Source organism: Pelophylax lessonae, assembly GCF_965119305.1.
Source record: "Pelophylax lessonae genome assembly, chromosome: 4".
Classification (NCBI taxonomy): Eukaryota; Metazoa; Chordata; class Amphibia; order Anura; family Ranidae; genus Pelophylax; species Pelophylax lessonae.
The window spans coordinates 634,128,059-634,137,696 of NC_138771.1; positions in this window are offsets into that span (position 1 = coordinate 634,128,059).

The following is a 9,638-nucleotide window of genomic DNA, read 5'->3' on the forward strand; positions in this document are numbered from 1 at the left end:
TGGACTTCACACAGCTCCCAGCACAGTGACCGAGCTGTCGGTCTGTACTAATTGGGAGCTGGCAGGACCAGCTCTTGATCATGTGACCACTGTGATGGCCAATCCCAGTGGGTATGTGATGGGCAAGTCCTTCCCAGGCATAAAGACACTGTTGGGCAGGTCATAGATTATGTGTTTTGGCAGCAAGAAAGAAAATTGCTGGATTTTTTTTCCCCCCCATCAACACGGACTGCCTCCTGCAGAGCTATTGTGTACTTCGGGTGGGAGAGAGCCGTTCCTGCCTGGAAGCACAATGATTATTGCTAGCGACTACAGCCACTGGCAATAATTGCATGCTAGAAATCTGGCATGCTGGTTGTATCCAAGTTGATCAATGGATCGACTTAAAAACAATCATCCTACCCATAGTAAATCAAATCTCAGCCAGTTCCTGCTGAACCGGCCGCGATTGGGACCATCTGTGGCCCCCAACACCACATTCATCATCTTCCCTTTGTCTTCTGGGTTCAGGAATGCTGAACTTCATTCAACCTCCAGCACAGTGATTGAGCTATCAGGCCCAGTGCTGTATCTTGGCCTAGGCCAACAAGGCCCAGGCCTAGGGCGGCCCTTTGCAGGGGGGGCAGCAAAAAATCTGCACGCTGCACAAAAAAAAGCAGCCTTCTGATGGGCACTAATAGGCTGCACTGATGGGCACTAATATGCTGCTCTGATGGCAAATGATGAGGCAGCAATGGTGGGTACTGATAAACTGCTCTGATGGGCACTAATGAGGCTGCTCTGATGGGCACTGATGAGGCTGAACTTATGGGAACTGATAAGGCGGCACTGATAGACTGTGGTTGTGGTTTACAGATGAGAGGGCGGGTCATAAACAGGAAGGGGTGTGGCCTTTACAGGAAGGGGTGGTCATATTTAAATGAGGGGGTGCACAAGTTTAGTCAGGCCTAGGGCAGCACAAAACCTAAATACACCACTGATCAGGCCCTGTGTTCATTCCATAAACACATCCCCCACACAGTTAAAAAACACCCCCTAGGCTCACACTTAACACTTTGATCGCCCCTGGTGTTAACCCCTTCCCTGCCAGTGTCATTATTCCAGTAACAGTGCATATTTTTAGCACTGATTACTGTAGCAATGTCACTGGTCCCCCCAAAAGTGTCAAAAATGTCAGCTAGGGGTCCGATCTGTCTGCCGCAATGTCGCAGTCCCACTAAAAATCTCGGATCACCGCCATTACTAGAAAGAATAAATAAATAAAAATGACATAAATCTTTCCCCTAGTTTGTAGAAGCGATAACTTTTGCGCAAACCAATCAATATACACTTATTGGGATTTTTTATTACCAAAAATATGTGGCAAAATACAAATAGGTAAAAAATGATGAAAACATTTTATTTTTTTATTTTTTTTTTATTGGGAATGTTATATAGCAAAATGTGCAAAATATTGTTTTTTTCAAAATTGTCGCTGTTTTTTTTTTTTTGTTTATAGCGCATAATCAAACAAACGCACAGGTGATCAAATACCACCAAAAGAGCTCTATTTGTGGGGAAAAAAGGGGGAAAAAGGGCATTAATTTTATTTATGTACAGCGTCGCACGACCGCGCAATTGTCAGTTAAAGTAACGCAGTGCCGAATCGCAAAAAATGGCCTGGTCATTAAGGGGGCAAATCCTTCCCGTCCAGAAGTGGAAAAAAAAAATGGCAGAGCTATTCATCCTGCGAATCTTCATTTATATGCATTTTTTTTTTTTAAATTGGAGCAAAAATGAATGTGATTGGTCTATTTTCTCTCCAGTTCAAATGTTTTTCATTTAGAACACCGGTATTGAATTTAAAATTAATTTTCTCTTAGAATAAAATGTTAGAAAAAGTTGCATTTGTCCTGGGAAAAGCAAAACATAGAAACTGATGTTTCGCACACATTACAGGCATTATTAGTGACTTTTGCGCAAATGCTGAGACGTTCGCACTACAATTTTTTTTTTTTTTTTTTTATACCCCCTGAATCATTCGGCTTGGCATGTACAGGGCCCTTGTGAATGAATGTTTAGTCTTCAGAGTGGGATTTAATTTTCCTGTGGATGAAGGTTTACACATGCACTGCCAATGGATGAAAATTCTGGTTGAATAAAGAACAAGTGGGGATGGTCCAAGGCTGCTGCAGTTCCTCAAAGCTGCCACTAGATGGTGCTGTAGTTGCAGTGTTGGAGTGAACAGTGCAGCAGAGTTTCTATTTTTGTTCTGACTTGCATAGAGTTGTACAAAATTTCCCATACTTAAAGGGAACCTGCCATGGTGGTAACAAGTATGCTGACATCTTCTATTAAGGAATTTATTGCACCAATATCTGTAAATTCTAGAGACTGTAGTGTGTAAAAAAACTATTATTCCACCTTCATAAAGCCCGTGTCCAGCCTGTTTAATTTTCATTGGGTCCCCATTCTGAATCAAAAACAAAAAAAACATTTTGGCGTTGCTCGCCCCCTTTATGCTCCAGCCCTACCCCAAATACTATCAGTCATCAAGCCACCTGGGCTCACAAGAGAAAGAATTACCTGCACACAGCAGACTTTGCGCAGCCCTTGGGGGCCCCATACAGACACTGATCTGGGTTTCCTTATTGCTCTGGTATAGAAGTGATCTCTAGCAGTCTCATGTAATGTCTTTCCAGTCTATTACTGTCTTTTGGTCATGAAACTCCATCTACAATAACTCCTACTGTATATCAGGTTCACAGCCCTGACAGTCTCCTGAAGCTTGTCTGCAGTCTCTGATCATCTCTTGTATGATGTCTGCAGTCTCTGATCATCTCTTGTATCATGTCTGCAGTCTCTGACCATTTCCTGTATCATTTCTGCAGTCTCTGACCATCTCTTGTATAATTTCTGCAGTCTCTGACCATCTCTTGTATCATGTCTGCAGTCTCTGACCATCTCTTGTATGATGTCTGCAGTCTCTGATCATCTCTTGTATGATGTCTGCAGTCTCTGATCATCTCTTGTATGATGTCTGCAGTCTCTGACCATTTCCTGTATCATTTCTGCAGTCTCTGACCATCTCTTGTATCATTTCTGCAGTCTCTGACCATCTCTTGTATCATGTCTGCAGTCTCTGACCATCTCTTGTATCATGTCTGCAGTCTCTGACCGTCTCTTGTATCATGTCTGCAGTCTCTGACCATCTCCTGTATCATGTATGCAGTCTCTGACCATCTCTTGTAGCATCCCTTGTATCATGCCTGCAGTCTCTGACCATCTCTTGTATCATGTCTGCAGTCTCTGACCCTCTCCTGTATCATGTCTGCAGTCTCTGACCCTCTCCTGTATCATGTCTGCAGTCTCTGACCCTCTCCTGTATCATGTCTGCAGTCTCTGACTATCTCCTGTATCATGTCTGCAGTCTCTGACCCTCTCCTGTATCATGTCTGCAGTCTCTGACCATCTCTTGTAGCATCCCTGCAGTCTCTGATCATCTCCTGCATTATGTCTACAATCTCTGACCATCTCCTGTATGAGGTCTGCAGTCTCTGACCATCTTCTGTATCATGTCTGCAGTCTCTGACCATCTCTTGTATCATGTCTGCAGTCTCTGACCATCTCTTGTATCATTTCTGCAGTCTTTGACCATCTCTTGTATCATGTCTGCAGTCTCTGACCATCTCCTGTATCATGTCTGCAGTCTCTGACCATCTCCTGTATCATGTCCTCAGTCTCTGATTATCTCTTGTATCATGTCTGCAGTCTCTGATTATTTCTTGTATCATGTCTGCAGTCTCTGACCATCTCCTGTATCATGTCTGCGGTCTCTGACCATCTCTTGTATCATGTCTGCGGTCTCTGACCATCTCTTGTATCATGTCTGTAGTCTCTGACCATCTTCTGCATCACATCCACAATCTCTGACCATGGCCTGTATCATGTCTGCAGTCTCTGACCATCTCTTGTAGCATCCCTGCAGTCTCTGACCATCTCTTGTAGCATCCCTGCAGTCTCTGATCATCTCCTGCATCATGTCTACAATCTCTGACCATCTCTTGTATCATGTCTGCAGTCTCTGACCAACTCTTGTATCAGGTCTGCAGTCTCTTACCATCTCCTTTATCAGGTCTGCAGTCTCTGACCATCTCCTGTATCATGTCTGCAGTCTCTGACCATCTCTTGTCAGGTCTGGAGTCTCTGACCATCTTCTGTATCATGTCTGCAGTCTCTGACCATCTCTTGTATCAGGTCTGCAGTCTCTGACCATCTCTTGTATCATGTCTGCAGTCTCTGACCATCTCCTGTATCATGTCACCTACACACACACCTACACAGGTTGAACTGGATGGACTATTGTCTTTATTCAACCTCACCTACTATGTAACTATGTAACTATGTATGCAGTCTCTGACCCTCTCCTGTATCATGTCTGCAGTCTCTGACTATCTCCTGTATCATGTCTGCAGTCTCTGACTATCTCCTGTATCATGTCTGCAGTCTCTGACTATCTCCTGTATCATGTCTGCAGTCTCTGACCATCTCTTGTATCATGTCTGCAGTCTCTGACCATCTCCTGTATCATGTCCTCAGTCTCTGACCATCTCTTGTATCATGTCTGCAGTCTCTGACCATCTCTTGTATCATGTCTGCAGTCTCTGACCATCTCCTGTATCATGTCTGCAGTCTCTGACCATCTCCTGTATCATGTCCTCAGTCTCTGACCATCTCTTGTATCATGTCTGCAGTCTCTGACCATCTCTTGTATCATGTCTGCAGTCTCTGATCATCTCTTGTATCATGTCTGCAGTCTCTGACCATCTCCTGTATCATGTCTGCGGTCTCTGACCATCTCTTGTATCATGTCTGCGGTCTCTGACCATCTCTTGTATCATGTCTGTAGTCTCTGACCATCTTCTGCATCACATCCACAATCTCTGACCATGGCCTGTATCATGTCTGCAGTCTCTGACCATCTCTTGTAGCATCCCTGCAGTCTCTGATCATCTCCTGCATCATGTCTACAATCTCTGACCATCTCTTGTATCATGTCTGCAGTCTCTGACCATCTCTTGTATCATGTCTGCAGTCTCTGACCATCTCCTGTATCATGTCCTCAGTCTCTGACCATCTCTTGTATCATGTCTGCAGTCTCTGATCATCTCTTGTATCATGTCTGCAGTCTCTGACCATCTCCTGTATCATGTCTGCGTTCTCTGACCATCTCTTGTATCATGTCTGCGGTCTCTGACCATCTCTTGTATCATGTCTGTAGTCTCTGACCATCTTCTGCATCACATCCACAATCTCTGACCATGGCCTGTATCATGTCTGCAGTCTCTGACCATCTCTTGTAGCATCCCTGCAGTCTTTGATCATCTCCTGCATCATGTCTACAATCTCTGACCATCTCTTGTATCAGGTCTGGAGTCTCTGACCATCTTCTGTATCATGTCTGCAGTCTCTGACCATCTCTTGTATCATGTCTGCAGTCTCTGATCATCTCTTGTATCATGTCTGCAGTCTCTGACCATCTTCTGCATCACATCCACAATCTCTGACCATGGCCTGTATCATGTCTGCAGTCTCTGACCATCTCTTGTAGCATCCCTGCAGTCTCTGATCATCTCCTGCATCATGTCTACAATCTCTGACCATCTCTTGTATCAGGTCTGCAGTCTCTGACCATCTCCTGTATCAGGTCTGCAGTCTCTAACCATCTCCTGTATCATGTCTGCAGTCTCTTACCATCTCTTGTCAGGTCTGGAGTCTCTGACCATCTTCTGTATCATGTCTGCAGTCTCTTACCATCTCTTGTCAGGTCTGGAGTCTCTGACCATCTTCTGCATCATGTCTGCAGTCTCTGACCATCTCTTGTAGCATGCCTGCAGTCTCTGACCATCTCCTGTATCATGTCTGCAGTCTCTTACCATCTCTTGTCAGGTCTGGAGTCTCTGACCATCTCCTGCATAATGTCCACAATCTCTGACCATCTCTTGTATCAGGTCTGCAGTCTCTGACCATCTCTTGTATCATGCCTGCAGTCTCTGACCATCTCTTGTATTAGGTCTGCAGTCTCTGACCATCTCTTGTATCATGTCTGCAGTCTCTGACCATCTCCTGTATCATGTATGCAGTCTCTGACCCTCTCCTGTATCATGTCTGCAGTCTCTGACCATCTCTTGTATTAGGTCTGCAGTCTCTGACCATCTCTAGTAGCATCCCTGCTGTCTCTGATCATCTCCTGCATCATGTCCACAATCTCTGATCCTAACGCAGATCAATCTTCAGAGGCAAAAGCAAACATGAACAAGCTCTGAGACTGCATTTTCACCTAATTTTACGTGTGCCCCCTTGGTGACATCGGGGGGCTGCACTTGAGGCTGAAGAGAGTGGACCACCACTGCTTTCAAGCATGGAAGGACCATGTGACTCGCTCAATGTGACAGTGTTGTCACAAGTGAATTCTGCAGCCCTCATAGCTTACCAATGGAGTGGAAGATAAACAGAAGGTAAGAATATGCAGGGCTACATTAAAGTTAGCCACACTCAGGCTTGCCCCCTCCCCCTTTCGGTTCACCACTACAGAGGGTGACCTGGCTTACCATTTACTAACTACACACTTGACGGAAATCGGACGAAATATCCTCCGATTTTTCTCTGACTTGCTCAGCGTTCATAACCGTTGACAGTGCATATATGTTCACGAAATTTCTCGTCCGATTTTTTTTTTGGGACATTTGTTCCCAGACTTCCGGGTTGTCAGCAACTTCAGATCATGCGTGGTCTTTCGTATCCGATTTTTCGCGGACGTACTGCATACACATTAAACGAAAAGTGGTCGTCTGTGGACGGACGATAAAAATTTTGGGGTTTGTCCCGCCATTTTTTTCGTTTGAAAATGTCGGCATCGGCTGCTGAAAGTTGTGTACACACTAGGCGAAAATCGTGCGATTTTACCTCGGACGAGAATTTTCGGCAGATTTTCTACTAGTGTCTACCCCACTTTAAGACTGCTGAATTTGGCTTTAACTACTGACATTGAGTAATTTCCTGCACCCCAAGGGTTTAGAACAATATCTGATTTTTAATAAGACAGGAGTTCTTCCAACATATGCAAATCTAAAATAATAAACATATGGGTTTATGTAGGCTGTGTATCAACCCTACATGCAATAACCTATAAAAATTACAATTACGGTACAGAAAAAAGCCACAATTACAGTACAATAAAAAGTCACAATTACAGTACAATAAAAAGTCACAATTACAGTACAATAAAAAGTCACAATTACAGTACAAAAAAAAGGCATTTATTTATTCAAGCAAAGGTGACATATAAAGCTGGGCCGCAGGCAGGCTGTATACAGAGCCAGGGCTCTCCATTTACTCCTTCCTTGGGATCAGGTGTCGGTTAGAGGAAGAAGAGTGGACGGATACAGTGCACACCCGATTTATCGATCGACACAGGTTGAACGTTCTCTGTGTGACCTGTTCACACCCTACAAGTGTGTTACAGACATGCTGCATTTTTATGCAACGCAACTCACAAAAACGCGTGCCAGTGTCCACAAGTTCTGAAAACAGTGGCCTATAGCGGTACGCCCAGAGGCGTAACTAGATCCTTCAGGGCCCCCGGTGCAAGAAACCATGAAGGGCCCCCCCCCGGACCCCTGGCTGGGGGCCCTTCCCTTCAAGCATGGGGCTCTTCTAACTGATCCTGGGGCCCTTTACTTTGATTGTGGGGCCCTTTATTACAGTCCCGCAGCGGGACCCTTTCACAAGTTCTGCAGTGGGCCTCCTTCCTGCCCTCTTGGGGCCTCCCCACAGTGGTAGAATGCCAGGGCCCAGTCGCAAGTGTGACCTTTGCGATCCTGGAAGTTCTCCCACTGGTGTCAGTAGTTTTAATTTTTTTTGGTATTTTAAATTTTAATTGTATTATTTTTTATCATTTTATTTAATTTTTTTACAATGTCACTGACTATGACTCTGTCCATTAAGAAAAGGAAGGAGCTGGTAAATTACATATTTACTGACCCCTTCCTGGTTCTGCAGCAGCTGGCAGGAGAGGGAAGGGAGCACAGTGGGGTGGGGGGACCGGGGGAGCACACAGGGGCCCAGAGACAGCAGAACACAAGTGAACTGGATAGGAGGAGTGGCGGGGGCAGTATACAGAGGAACCAATCTCCTCCATTTTCCTCCTGCAGCTACAGGAGGAAAAATGAGGACAGTGATTTCTCTATATGCTGCCCCCCGCCCCTCCTATCCAGGTGTACAGGGGAGCCACACAGGCCCCCTGGAGCATGGGGCCTGGTTCCAACTGCTACCCTTGCAACCCCTGTAGTTACGCCCCTGCATACGTGGCTACTTGTGTAAACAGCCGCACGTGTACGGGCGTACGACTCTGGATGCATGCTACACTTTTATGCAGCACGCTGCCAGCGCACTTGTGTGGTGTGCACATGGCACAAAGAGAACAATTGTTTTCTCAGCGTCCTGGTAATGAGCTCATCAACACAGCTTGGCACTCCTGCTGTGAATGAGCCCCAGTCTGCTTACAATGTTTTGAATGTACAGTAATCCCCCGCTCCATCGCGGTTCAGTTTTTGCGGTCCCGGTAATTCGGTTTTTTTTTTGTAATGTTATTTTACTATATAAATCATTAAAAATGAAATATTTTTGTGTTTTCCATAGCTCTTGCTATGTCTCTTAGTATCTTTTATGTGTTTAAATGAGTTTCTATTGTTTTAAAAGTGTGTTTAAAGACCTTAAAATGCTTTTACACGTACAGTGACAGAAAGAAAAACATGCCTACAATGCATTTTAATAGGGTTTTTCTATTTCGCGGAATTTCACTTTTCGCGGCTGGGTCCGGAACGTAACCCCCGCAATGGAGGGGGGTTTACTGTATATCTAAATGCAATGGAGTTTACAATTAGAGAAATGACGTTCTATCAAATTATAGTTTGTAATTGTATATGGGAATTGAAGCATCTGTGTTTGATCATTACATATGCTCTACATCCTCCGCTTCCTGTTTAGTAGTTCTACACAATGACTGTGTTTTACTACTCCATTTTTCTCTGCAAATGTACAAGTTTAATTTCATCTGGCTGAGCTATAGGAAATCTAAAAATGCTCCCTGGCTGTAGGGCTGTGCCTGCAGTGTAAGAGTTATTGGTCATTTAGACTATGGGATGCTAAAAGTACTTTTATTTACCTGATCCTCCAATTCCCCCAGCAGATGGCACTCCCCCCCCCCCCCCCCCCCTTGATCCTTGGTTATATAGACAGTTCCATGTTATGAGTCAAGTGAAGATCTGATTACTGTATATGAACAGTTCTGTGCTATGGATCATGGGAAGATCTGGTTATATACACAATTCCATGTTATGGGTCATGGGAAGATCTGGTTATATAGACAGTTCCGTGCTATGGGTCATGGGAAGATCTGGTTATATAGACAGTTCCGTGCTATGGGTCATGGGAAGATCTGGTTATATGGACAGTTCCGTGCTATGGGTCATGGGAAGATCTGGTTATATGGACAGTTCTGTATTTTGGGTCATGGGAAGATCTGGGTATATAGAGAGTTCTGTTCTATGGGTCATGAGAAGATCTGGTTATATGCACAGTTCCGTGCTATGACCCAT